The sequence below is a fragment of the Amblyomma maculatum genome, chromosome 4 (assembly GCF_055883805.1).
Source record: "Amblyomma maculatum isolate TAMU_Amacu chromosome 4, ASM5588380v1, whole genome shotgun sequence".
NCBI lineage: Eukaryota > Metazoa > Arthropoda > Arachnida > Ixodida > Ixodidae > Amblyomma > Amblyomma maculatum.
Window position 1 is genome coordinate 183,659,504 of NC_139347.1, and position 14,623 is coordinate 183,674,126.

The following is a 14,623-nucleotide window of genomic DNA, read 5'->3' on the forward strand; positions in this document are numbered from 1 at the left end:
GAATTCGCCACGCCACTTTCGTATCGAGAAACAATATCGTGCACCTGCACACTGCGCCTTTCCAACCGCAGTCTGACGGAGCAGCAGAAAGAGTGGTTCGGACCATGAAGGACGGGTTGCGGAAAATGGGAGATGGACAGCTGGAAATCAACCTCGTGCGTTTGTTATTCAATTACAGGCAGACCCCCCACCCCCCAAAAAAAAGAAGTAAGGTCTCCTTCCGAGATGCTTCTGTTTTTTTCTGTCGCAGTTTCTAGGCTATCAGCTACGTTCCTGGCTAGACATGTTTGCCACTCAGAGATGCGGACTCGTCGGTGGGCGCACTCGACTGGACCATCTCGCCAGGCAGCAGCGTATGCGTGCGGAAGTATGATGCCTGCCAAAAATGGGTGCCTAGGATTGTACGACCACTTTAGGGGTGAGAATGATAACAATGAACGCGCCAATCAGAGCAGTGCAGCGTTACGTCGACCAAGTCTTCCGTCGTCAAGAGTTTACGCCAGGAACTGCGTCTGCAGAGGCCACTGCAAGCACGCAGTTAGAAGGCGGTCTTTACAAGGCGACCAGTGCGGGTCTGTCACCCGTGCATACGTCCAGGACCACTGAATCGGAGAAAAAACAAAGCCGTCAGCCGCCAGCAGCCGACCAAAGTGAAGTACCATCTCCAGCAACAACGGAGCGTCCAGTGTTTCCGTCGGGATTGTCTGACCCCCTGTCGTCTACGCTCAGACGATCGACCAGAACAAGAAAACCGGTACAGCGGTTTCAATTTTATGGGAGGCGAAACGTTGTATTTGTTTAGTTTGTGCAGACCAGCGAAGGCAGCCCCCCCCCCCTCTCATTTGCCTGAGTTCCTATCCTTCATGCTTCTCTCCCTCTTCTTCTGCAACCCTCTCAGTACGAGAGGGTTTATCATTACGATTCTGGACAATTAATGCTGTTGTTCACTGCGGACCATCGTTCATGCTGCTGTGCACTTCGCGCTGGCTTTATCCAGACAAGTGGAAAAATTGTGACAACTACGCTGACGTAAATCATACGACCAGGAACTGCCCACAGTGCCCGCCCACGAGTCACTTCATACGCGACTGTGATCATTGGGAGGCTCGACTGCTCAACCCCGACCCGGATGCCGAGCAAACCCAAATACGCCGGCGGCGTAACCTCCGCTGCCTAGTGAGGACAGAAGAGAAAATAGAGAAGAAAGAAAAAGGAGAGAAAGGCGGGGTTTGGTTGGTGGGGTTTAACGTCCCAAAGCGACTTAGTCTATGAGAGACGCCGTAGTGGAGGGCTCCGGAAATTTCGACCACCTGGGGTTCTTTAACAATCACTGACATCGCACAGCAGTCGGGCGCTTTGCTTTTCGCCTCCTTCGAAAAGCGACCGCCGAGGCCAGGATTTGATCCCGTGCCCTTGGGAACAACAGTCGAGCGCCGTAACCACTGCGCCACCCCGGAGGGGCGGAGAGAAAGACGCGCGCCGCAACAGCCATCATCCACCACCGGCGAGTGCAATGACAGCCTACAACCGGCTGCTTGATAGAAGCACGCTAGGTGCGGCCTATTGCTTCGCGCAGCCGTTAGTGGGCGGGTCTCCTTGAGGATTTTACAGTTGCGGCTACTGCTTCTGCAAGTGCGCTTCCATCAAGGGCCCATGGCTTTACTTAGCGTAGTTAAGCTTTCGCTAGATATGTGGGGAGTTGTAAAGATCACACTGAATGTACCATGTGCCATTAACAGAAAGAAAACAGGACACATTACTACATCTATGTTTTGCAGATCCTAATGCACAACGGGCGCGAAAGAAGACAAAGAGCAGCGCAGTCAGGCGAGAGAAGAAGAGCTTCTCGAATGTTCCGCTGGTAACGGCAAGGTTAGGGCACCGCTACGAGCAGAAGGCGTGATTCGGCTAAGTATTGGGCGGCTAGTCCTCTTTTTCTGTTTTCCCCTGCGCATTTGCGCTTTTCACCGTGTTGATAACGCTCGCAGAGAGATTGTAACTGTAAAGTGATGTCTACGCAGTCTCCCGGCCAGGGGCGCTCCCCCTGGTCGGCTTTCATTACTCCTCAAGATCTACCTCTGGAAGCGTTCCAACGATCTGGCGTTCCAAACATTCCTGTGGCGCTAGTGCCCAAGGGTGGCGGATTTATTAAAATGAATAACCCTGGGACTGTTCGAGCTGCTCTCCAGGCAGCCTCTACCCTGTATGACTCAATCACAGAAGTGAGGCAGTTTGGGCGCGGCGGGATACTGTGCCGATCTCCAGATCTCAATTGCGCGAAGGATCTGCTTAAATGCAAATCATTTGGATCGCTTCAGGTGAGCAGCTTTATCCCTACTCATCTTGCATGCACAAAGGGATTAGTCCGAGGAGTAGGCTCTTCTTTAACTCCAGCTGAAACCCTCGACCTTCTTTCGGCGGCTGGTGCGGTAGCGGTGTATCGTTGCAGCCGGGAGGTTAATAATACGCGGGTACCAACAGAGTCGGTGATTGCCACATTTGCGGGAACTTCATGCCCGTCAGAGATAAAAGCATGGCCATTGATCTTCCGTGTGGATCTTCTTAAATCTAAGCCATTGCAGTGCACTAATTGCTGGCGATATGGTCACAGTGCTCGTGGTTGTAAGTCCTCCGTGCGGTGTTCCAAATGTGGCGATGGTCATCATTCGTCATCTTGTTCACAACAAAACGATAAATGCTGCCTTTGCGGTGCAGCCCACGCTGCAAACTCCTTGGAGTGTCCATCTCGAAAACAGGAGCTGCAAATTCTAGAGGTAATAGATAGAAAACGCTGTTCGCGTCGTGACGCTTTAACAGAGGTTAAGGAACGATTACACGGTTATGCAGGTGTATCAGCCCGATCAGGTGTGCCTCTGGATGCATCAATCTCAAAGGCAATAATGACTGCAGTGGAATCATCAATGACTAAAATGGTCGACCGAATAGTTTCTACTGTCACAGAGTGTTTTTCTAACGTTCTGGCAGTTCAGCTAACGCAAGCCCTGCAATCAGGAACAGCCCCTTTCATAGCAAATATGCCCTCTGAAAGCTCTCAACCGCTTGAAAGCACTGCTGTTGCTTCGCCTAACAGGGCTGCTCCTCCAGATGACGATGAAAACATTAATGACGCAGAGATGGTAGAATCAGATGTAAGAATTTTAAAACGGTGTGGGTCTCCCATGTCCAATCATTCTTCTCCGCGGTCCCAACCTAAATCAAAGAAACATCAGCATACATTAAAGCCAAAGGATAATATTTTTGGGGCAGGTAGTTGCGGCTGCCAAGATTCCACAATCATAGGGGCACTAAGAGTTATCCAGTGGAACTGTCGTTCAATTCTAACAGCTTCAACAGATTTAGTTTACATTTCTTCTCAATATAATCCACATATAATTATTTTGCAAGAAACTTGGCTAACAGTTGAAAAGCATTTCTATTTACAAAATTATAATTCATTCAGACAAGATCGCCAATCAAAAGGAGGAGGTTTAATTATATTTGTCTGTACAAAATTCTGTCACAGGGCTAGGATTTCTTTCCAGTTATCTTCTATAGATTGTGAGTTATTGGCCCTAGACTTTGAAATTCCAGGGCACTGTCCGTTTTCATTAGTGAATGCTTATTTCCCTAGCGGTGTACAAGATACAAAACCTCTAGATCTGCTATTAGTTAATTTTCGAAACTCAGTTCTTCTGGCTGGTGATTTTAATTCGCATCATGTGTCATGGGGCTACAAGACAGATAGTTGTGGCAAGCGTCTTCGGGATTGGGTAACAAATAATAACTTTTCCTGTAGAAATTCGGGTTCGGCCACTTTTATAAGAAAACACAGTCAATCTGTGTTAGATTTAACTTTTACCTCTCCCAGTCTCTTCGTTAATAATTGGTCAACACTTGATTGTGGCACCTCTAGTGACCACATACCGATTGCGTTTGAGGTTAATCACCCTGTAACTCCAGCGACTTCTCAGTTGAGGTCATTTATCAACTATAATAACTTTCAGTCAACGTTACGCTCTAATCTTGAATCATTGACTAACACGAATGAAGAACAAAAATCAAAACGCTTATGCTCGGTGATTGAGGATTGCCGTAAGAAGTCTGAGATCTTGGTACGGAGCTCAAAGGTGAATACTTCAGCTGTTTGGTGGAATGCTGATTGTTCCCGAGATTACAGACGTAGAAAGGCGGCATGGAAAAAGCTTCTCCACAACCAGTGCCCGAAAAACTGGCAGGATTACAAGTTCATTGCAGCTACATTTAAACGTACAGTTGCAAAAGCGAAGGACGAGTATGATGCAAAGCATTTTGATTTCCTCTCTAAATCAGGCAATCGAACTGCACTTTTTGGTTTTTTACGCTCGCGGAAAAAGATTCCGCAAGCACAAAATCTACATTCCTTTATTTTGACTCCCCATGAAGCAATAGACACAATTGAAAAAATTGCCAAAGGACCGGAGAAACGTTTCTCGTCTGCACTACCTTCGGGCTCGATATCTGTAATGCCAATGGAACCTGTTAATTATGATCCTCAAATTTCCGTTTCTGAGCTTACTCCAATAGTTATGAGATTACCAGCCGCTGCTCCCGGTCCTGATAAAGTAACTTCAAAAATGTTAAAAATTCTTTTTGACGAGTCACCTCAGACGTTATTAGAGCTAGTAAATTATTCCATTAAACATGCTTGGATACACCCAGAATGGAAACTTGCCAAAATAATTCCTTTACTTAAGAATAAAGGCGGTGCCTTGTCTATTGATAATATAAGACCAATTGCATTAACATCAAACATTGTAAAATTAATTGAAAGAGTCATACTTATACGTGTTTCGGAATTCATGAATAAAGAAAATATCCTCAGTCCTTGCCAAATTGGTTTCCGTCAAAAATGTTCCATCTGGAATGCGCATGCTGATCTCGAGAGTCGAGTTCTTCTAGCGCGGCGCCAAAAAATGCACGCTGCCTTGATAACGCTAGATATAGCCAAGGCCTATGATAGCGTTGAGCATAGCATTCTATTGCAAAAATTAAAATCTCTTCAGTTTCCACATTATTTAGTAGCCTGGATATCCGAATTCCTCCAAAACCGAGAGTTTTACTGTGCATTAAATGGCGTCCATTCTGGCAGATATAAGCAAGCCAGGGGAGTGCCGCAAGGAGCAGTCCTTTCACCAGTCCTTTTCAATATACTACTCAGCTCAATACCTGTTAACCATGACGTTCGCACTTACGTATATGCTGATGATATTGCGTTTTTTGCAACTGCATCGGATATTCAATCCCTTTATCTCCACTTGCAAACGTACCTAAACTCTATTGAGAATTGGTTGTGTGGCTTGCGTCTCACATTAAATGTCAACAAAAGCGCAGTCCTCGTATTTAATATAAAAGATTCTGTAAGTCTGTCTGTAATGTACCAGCAACAAATAATACCACAGGTTAAATCATTAAAGTATTTAGGGGTCACTTATGACGATAATCTTTCATGGCAGCCCCACATTAACCATATTGCTACGAAAGGGGCTCGGGCCGTGGGCATGTTGCGCCGAATTAGTCGTCCCAGGTCTGGAATGCGGAGAGATGTCCTTTTAATGATTTATGTTATGTATGTGCGTCCAATTTTAGAGTTCGGTTCAGTCTTGTTTTCTGGATCAGCAGCTTATAAAATTCGACCGCTTGTTCTTTTGGAGCGAGAAGCGCTTCGTTTGTGTATGGGACTTCCAAAATTTGTTGCCAACAATGTGCTCTACCTTGAAGCCCGGATTCCACCCTTGATATATAGATTACAAATTCTAACCGTTCAGACGTACTTAAGGATATATGAATCAGAGTTTCACCGATCTATGTCTATTTTTTGCTGTCAACCGACCTCCTTTTTCGGTGTCCATTGGTCTAAATTTCACACCCCGCAGGTTGTTATGGTCAAAAATTTGCTGGACCCCTTAAATGTTTCCCTTCCTAGTATTCTACCCATACAAACCATCGGTTCATCTATTAAAATTGTCTTTGACGACATATTCCCGAATAATGCTAAAAACTTATCATCCGTTATTCTAAACGGATTATTAGAAGATCATTTAAGAAGTCTTTCTGCTAGTTTAGTTGTAGCTACTGACGCATCTCAAAGTAATGAAAAGGCGGGAGTGGGTATATATTGTCCACATTTAGACTGGTCTTTTTCTGTCCGGCTTCCGGACTTCACCCCAATTTTTGAGGCGGAGTTTCTGGCGGTGGTACTCGCTCTACGTAAATTAGACTCCTCTTTTTCTAAAGTGGCAGTAATTTCCGACTCTCTATCCTTGTGTTCATCTCTCTCTTCGTCGGTGGATTCTGCAATAGTAAAAACCTTTGTCTCCCTGATCCCAAAACATTTGAAAATTGTACATATGGTATGGGTACCAGGCCACAGCAATGTGGATTTAAATGAATATGCTGACAATTTAGCAAAAGAGTCCCTTAATGGCCCCGTATTATCTATCCTTCCGGCGACCGCGTACATCACCGCAGCGAGGTTTCGAAGAAACGTTCTATTAAATATGAAAAACGGACATCTTTTAAGATCTGAGGACTACCTGCATCTAAATTATTCTTGGAATAGAAAATTATGTCATTCACGGCCACTTGAGATTTCACTAACAAGGCTGCGATGCCGCATCCCACCTTTAAATTTCTATCTTCACAGGTCTGGTTTGGCAATGTCTTCCGTCTGCGCATTTTGCGGTGAACAAGAAACATTAGATCACTTTTTATTGTTTTGCCGCCGCTTTACTACGCTGAGAAAACAGTTGATGGAAAGGCCATTGCAACAGCTTGGCCTTAGTTTAAGCAGCCCGACATTGTTATCATTTGGCGCCACCATCCTTGGGCACAGTCACAGGTCTATTTTTACCGCCATGCAAAATTTTTTACTGCACTCAAATCGTTTTCCTTGCTAAATATTTAAACATCACTTGTCCTACAAATATAGTGTCAATCTCCCCTGAGTGTTACCACTTTTCATATTATATTTCACTTATTTCCCATTTTGTTTCGTTTCCTCTACCCCTCAAATTATTAATAATATATATTAAGTATATTAAAAAAAAAAAATTCTTTGCTACCCAATTCTTGGCCGATCCCCCTCTGTGGGTATGTGCCATAAGTTATTTAGACAACAACAACAACAACAAGAGGAGAAGACAAAGAAAAGAGGTGCCAGACAAAGACAGTGCAGGAGATGGCCAATGAGAGCGCCTCGACGCCTCAGAGAATACCTCAAAAGCTGCGCAGCTGTATCAACGACAACTCGGCGCAGCGGTCACCGCATACCGAGTACCGACCATCGCCTGTACCCTCGGACGCGGGCGCCACATCAGTGAGCCTCTTCATGAACTTCTCGATAACCCTCTTAACCTCAATAAACAGTTCGAACGAATTGAATATTCTTTCACTCATTTCAATCGCAATTTAATATTTTACAGGTCGTTTCAGAGCCGATAGCGCGACGCATATTGTGTCAGTACGTTCTACACCGAACAACGAGTTTCTGAAATGTAAAATCCGCATGCGTTTGGAACAACGCGGACGGCAGACTGTGGAGTTATCATGGTGGTTGTAGTAAACCTTTATTACCAACTGCTGATGCAGAGGAAAGACGTTACGCCCCCTCCCCCACTCCCGCTTAAACAATGGCGGCTATCCGTTGGGTAGCGGCGGCGTTCTCAGCTAGCTTGCGAAGCTGCATCTGTGTATCCGGGTCGCGTATTTGGGTTTGCTCGGTACGGTGGCTCCGCAAGGGATAAAACGACAGAAGAGACGAAGAAAGCGGGCTGTTCCGACTAGCATCTACCGCCCCCAGGAGCCGAGCAGCCTAGCGATTAGAGGCGCATGCTTTTTCAATGGGCGTCATGTTGGACGCGGCACTAGCTTGAGAAAGCCTATACTACTACTACTACTATCACTACTATTATTATTATTATTATTATTAGTAGTAGTAGTAGTAGTAGCAGTAGCAGGAGTAGTAGTAGTAGTAGTAGTAGTAGTAGTAGTAGTAGTAGTAGTAGTAGTAGTATAGAGGAAAAGACTCGTTTCACTAAGTTGGCACTGAATTGTCTGTAGATAACGGCCAAATTAACTGGCTAAATATTATCCTCACAGTTTTAATTATTAATGATAATATTAATTGGTTCACAGGGAGGGAAAGGCGCAGTATCTGTCACACTTGTGTCTGTGGACACCAAGGGATGAAGGTGTCCACAGACACAAGGGAGGAAGAGAGAAAGAGGAGCCGTAGCGGAGGGCTACGGAGGAGTTTAGGTGTCCACAGACACGTGTGACAGATACTGCGTCTTTCCCTTCCTGTGAATCAATTATTATTATTATTAATTAAAACTGAAGATAATATTTAGCCAGTTAATTCGACCATTAACTAGACAATTCAGTGCCAACTTCGTGAAACCCGTCTTCCTCTATACTACTACTACTACTACTACTACTACTACTACTACTACTACTACTACTACTACTACTACTGCTACTACTACTACTACTAATAATAATAATAATTAGCAGAGAAATATTACTGTGTGTTATTATATTATTATTATTATTTAGTAGTAGTAGTAGTTAGTAGTAGTAGTAGTAGTAGTAATAGTATTATAGGCTCTCTCAAGCTAGTGCCGCGTCCAACGTGACGCCCTTTGAAAAAGCATGCGCCGCTAATCGCTAGGCTGCTCGGCTCCTGGGGGCGGTAGATGCTAGTCGGAACAGCCCGTTTTCTTCGTCTCTTCTGTTGCTTTGTCCCTTGCGGAGCCACCGTACCGAGCAAACCCAAATACGCACCCCCACCGGGGTGGTGCAGTGGTAAGACGTCCGACTACTGTGCCGGAGTATCCGGGTTCGAGCCCGACCTCGGCGGCTGCGTTTCGATGGAGGCGAAACGAAGAGGCGTCCGTGTGCTGTGCGATGTCAGCGCACGTTAAAAATCCCCAGGTGGTCGAAATTACTCCGTAGCCCTCCACTATGGCTCCTCTTTCTCTCTTTCCACTTTCACTCCCACCTTCCTCCCTTCCCTTACGGCGCGGTGAGGTGTCCACAGAAAACAATTGAGACAGTTACCGCGCCTTTCCCTTCCTATAAATCAATAAAAAAAAAAGGCAGCGGAGGTGGCTCAGCTACAAAGCCAGTAGCAGGCCCGTGAATTTTCGTTTCTTCTTTCTACAGCCACAACGACAACCACATCGCGTAATCCTGTTTTACCTTCAATTGACCTTGAAAGATACTGCGCCTTTCCTTTCTAAGAAACTAACAAGCCATTTACAAAAAAAAAAGCGAGGTTCACTACACTATACTCCGTTTCATACATCAAGTGCAACACTACCAAAGCTACAGCTCTTGTTTGCGCTCTCCGCATCCGCTATAAAAAATAGTGCCTGCTCTTGACGAGAGAAAATAATAGTTGCTTTGTCTGCAAGCTTAATACATTTTACATTTGTCATCAACTTCAAAAAAAGCACCTTTTTTAGGGAGAAAAGGTCGGATTCGGCTAATTTGTATGTTTTTTTATGTCGTTTTTGTTCGTGCTGCGTTTTGCTGCCCCACAACCTTGCCAGCTGTGCCACCAGATGGCGCTGGCTGTGCCCTCCGCGCTGCGCATCTCTTTTTGAGAAAATGGTTCTTTGGTGCGCATTTTTTCTATAAGATCCGCTCTGTGAAGATGTCTAAGCATGCGAAGCATGTTATTGCAAACGTGTATGCTCGGAATAGAGCCCGTTTTGGCAGGAACCACTCGCCTACAGAACGAGTGCGTAGTGATACGCCTCCTGTTTTTTTTCTTGCGGACTACTTGCGTAGCTTTCGCTGCGTTGCACCTGATGTATGAAACGGAGTATAGGTGGAGGGTCTTTGCCTGGCACTACATTTGACCTTGATGCAGCCTTGACCTAATTTTAGTGGCGTCCACGATCCCGTGGGGTCCACACAAAAGTATACTCTGCCTTCTCTTCGCCAAAACCTAACTTAACATGAAGTACCGTCCGTGTACTGTGCGATGTCAGCGCACGTTAAAGATCTCTAGGTGGTCGAAATTACTCCGTAGCCCTCCAACACCACTCCTGTTTTTCTTTTTCCACTTTGACTAGCATCTCCCTCTGTTCCCTTACGGCGCGGTTAAGATGTCCACAGAAACAAGTGTGACAGATACTGCGCCTTCCTTTTCCTGTGAACCAGGGTGTTTCACCTAAGACTTTACATAACAAAAAAAGGAAAAGTGAATTTTAGTGTCATTCTTTTTTTAGCTATTGTATGAAGTGTCGAGAAAAATTAGGCGCTCTAAAAGCTACTGATTAAGCTAATAACTAACTAGCAATAACTAATTAACATTTTTATTTCCATCAGCTAGGAGACACTCAAACTGAAACAGTGAGCTCCCGGTGTGAGAATGCCAAATATATATTAGACAAGAAAAGCACATTTCTTAAGCACAGCAGCACTGGCAATTCTGGCCACCATCGACGCGCGAAAAGCGAACAGCCCTATGAGGTTGTTGTGGCTGTTGGAAGAAAAAAAAGAAAATGGACGGGCCTGCTACTGGCTCTGTAGCTGAGCAACCTTCGCTGCCTCGTGCGGAGAAAAGAGAAAATAGACAAGAAAAAAAAGAAGAGGAAGAGAAAGACACTCGCCGGAAAAACAGCCGTTGTCCACCACTACCGAGGCGGGGGCGGGTGCAATGACGGCCTACAAGAAATCAAAATCAGTGGCAGGCTAGCCCCCGTCGCAAGCGGCGGTGACCTACCTGTCCCAGCCCCATCAGGGATTACGGGGCTGGGACTGGTAGGTCAACGCTGCTTGCGGCGAGGGCTTGCCCGCCACCGAATTTTTATTTGTTGTAGGCCGTCATTGCACCCGACACCGCTTAGGTGGTGGACGCTGGCTGTTGCGGCGCGCCTTTCTCTACCCCTTCTTTTTTTTCTTCTCTACTTTCTTTCTTCTGGCATTTTTGTGTCTTGTGTCTGGTAAGACGCCCAACTACTGTGCCGGAGTACCCGGGTTTGATCCCGACCGCGGGGCGCGCTGTAACGGAAGGGATGAAGGTGGTACTGAAAGAAAAAAGGAAGAGGAACCGCAGTGGAGGAATACGGAGTAATTTCGACTACCAGGGGATTTTTAACATGCGCTGATGGGGCTGGGACAGGTAGATCGCCGCTGTTTGCTTCCCTGATGGGGCTGGGACAGGTAGGTCACCACCGCGTGCGGCGGAGGCTAGCCTGCCACAGAAGTTTTATCTGTTGTAGGCCGTCATTGCACCCCCCAGCGTTTCGGTGGTAAACTACGGCTGTTGTTGGGGCGCGCGTCTTTCTCTCCCTCTTCCCTTTCATTATTCCCTAGTGGTAAACGACGGATATTGTTGCGGCGCGCGTCTTTCTCTCCCTCTTCCATTTCATTATTCCCTATTTTCTCTTCCTTCTGCGCCCCGCCGGGGTGGTGCAGTGGTAAGACGCCCGACTACTGTGCCGGAGTACCCGGATTCGAACCCGACCTCGGCGGCTGCGTTTCGATGGAGGCGAAACGAAGAGGCGTCCGTGTGCTGTGCGATGTCAGCGCACGTTAAAGATCCCCAGGTGGTCGAAATTATTCCATAGCCCTTCACTACGGCTCCTCTTTCTCTCTTTCCACTTTCACTCCCACCTTTCTCCCTTCCCTTACGGGGCGGTTGAAGTGTCCACAGAAAACAAGTCAGACAGTTACCACGCCTTTCCCTTCCTATAAATCAATCTCTTCTGTCTGCTCGAGGTAGCGGAGGTGGCTCAGCTGCAGAGCCAGTAGCAGGCCCTTGCATTTCCTTTTCCTTCTTCCTGCAGTCACAACAACAACAACAACAGCGGCTGGCCTGCCACCGAGTTTTAACCGTTAAGGGCCCCATGTCGCAGAAAAGTCGGTGTTGTTGTGTCGTCGGCGACTGCCGTCTCGCGTCTCCGGCGTTGGCCGTGGGCTGAAAATCCCATAAGCATTAATACATAAAAACGAGTAGTAAAAATCGTCCACCTGAGGAATCGAACGTGGGCCTCTGGGGTGCGAGACGAGCATGATAACCCCTCCACCACGCCAGCTTTTTTTTTCTTTATTGCCTTACTTTGGCACAATACACAAAACCACTTGCAGGGCACAATGAGCATTCATTAATACAATAATCAGCCAGGTGGATTGTGGCGTCGTCATGCTGAAATTCTCTTAGGGTCACTAATGGCTCCAATCTTCCGAGCCACTCGGGAGCTTCAGGAGCAAGTTTCTGAATTTCTATATATCTATTCATGCCTTCCTGAAAATAGAACCGTGCTGGCCGTGCGTCAGGATCGCAATGGTATCCTGCCATTCTCGAGCGCCAAATACAGTGGAAGGCCATTAGCATAAGGTCAAATGGCACCCCATCCTCATTCTCTACTGGCAAGTACCTAATACCATGCGAGTCTAATGGAGATTCCTTTTTTAAAGTCTTTTGTAAAATATCCCAAAATTATACCCCTTCCAAACAATGTAGGAAAATGTGGTCTATAGTTTCTGGCTGTTTACAAATTAAGCAATGCGAACCCCAAGGTAAAAATAAATTCTTCCCTTCCAAGAACTTCTTTACTGGCAGTGTTTCTTTGTGTAACTTAAAGAAAAACGTTTTTGCATTTGACGGCACCTGCATCGCCTTCCCCCGCTTAAGTACGTCGCGTCCTGGTCTTCCACTTTATAAGGCCTTGTACATTGGTATGGGAAGAACTACGTCACACAAATCCTTGTACAGCTTCTTCCTGCTAACACAAGATAAATATTCATAAGAAAACCGAACAGACAGGAATCGCACACTAGCGACAACTTCTCTAAAATAACCAAAAATGCGTCCCGATACACTTTCGGTCGAGACAACATAGAAACAAACAAACCCTCCAGTACGATTCGCTATCGCGATAACTATCTAGTGGGACGCCCAAGTACTTTACTGGTGTTGTCGCCCAGGACATGTTTGCGAACTTCTCTGGCGTCGTTGGCCATTCTCCGTGCCAAAGCCCCAGGGACTTTGACCAATTAACTTTACTGCCGGAAACCTTTGTGACTTCTTTTACAGACGACACGGCCTCGATTACCCCTTCGCGATTCACTGCGAATACAGCCACATCGTCCGCATATGCCAGCAGCTTAACCTCTGCAGCTTGCAATTGGAAGCCACGAATTTTGTAGTTTTCTATGATATTTAAACACAGTGTCTCGATGTAAATGCAGAATAGCAGAGAGCTGAGGGGACAGTCCTGGCGCACCGATCGCTACACGTTTATGGGGGCCCCAAACCCTTATTTACAATCAATCTTGTTGTGCAGCTTCGGTAAGCCATGGCCACGCCCTCGCGAATGACGGACCCTACATTCACATGGTCGAGTATGCAGAACAGGATTTCATGTGAGACACAATCAAATGCTTTCTCCAGATCCAACTGAAGGATGGCTACACAACTGTTTGTGTGATCACAGCATTCAAGCACACTCCTCACTTTATGCACATTGGAAGCAATGGATCGACCCTTGATCCCACACGTCTGGTGTGGTCCAACTAACTGTTGAATTACTGACTGTAGTCTACGGGCTAGAATTTTCGAAAACCTTTGTAGTCTACATTCGTGAGTGCGATAGGGCGATATGCTGTAACCTGTTGTAACTTATCTGCTTCATTGCATTTAGGAATCAACACTGTGTGGGATTTGCCATAAGACGGGCGCAATTAATTTACTTTGTAGGACTCGTTGTACACGGCTGTCAGTACCGGCACTATTTCATGTTTGTATGCTTTGTAGAACGCCGCGCTTAACCCGTCGGGGCCGGGAGATTTTCCGGGGTTCAATTTTTCTATGGCAAGCTCGACCTCCGACGCGGTTATTGACAGCTCCAGCCTATCTTTCTGCTCATCATCTAATCGCGGTAAAGCGCCCAGAAACTTTCCTTTGAATGCGTTTACTTCCACGTCTTGCTTTGTAAACAGCGTTCGATAATATTCAAGAAACGCCTGCTGGATATGACAGCTTTCTCCAGATAACGTCCCACCCCATTCGATCAGTTCAATGTGATTTCTCTGAGCATGCGTCTTCTCGATTCCTAGTGCTCGTTTCGACGGTGTCTCCCCAGCAGCTATATCTTGCGCCTTCGCCCGCACAAGCGCACCACGATAGCGCTCTTCTTCGAACAGTTCAATCCTGTTTTTTATTTTCCTAATATCGTCCATCCATTTACCAGGCTCTTCGCTTTCTTTTTCAAGTAGTCTAATCAGCAAGGATCTTAAATTGCCCTCCTCACGCTTCTCTTCTTGTCGTATACAGCTTGACCGTTCAATTGCTGCTATCTTTATTTGCTCTTTGCAAAGTTCCCACTGCTGCCATATTTTCATCTACCCCTAGACTCTATTTTGTCAATTTCTTCGCTTACTTTCCTACTAAAGATATCGTCTGTAACGAGCTTATTATTTAATTTCCACGTCTCCCATGAAAACTGACTGCCTCGAATTTTTGTCCCTATCCCGACCTCCACTAAACAATGATCAGAAAATGAAATCGGTACTACATTGTAACTACTGCATTTTGATATGACGTCCGTAGACACATAAATGCGATCCAGCC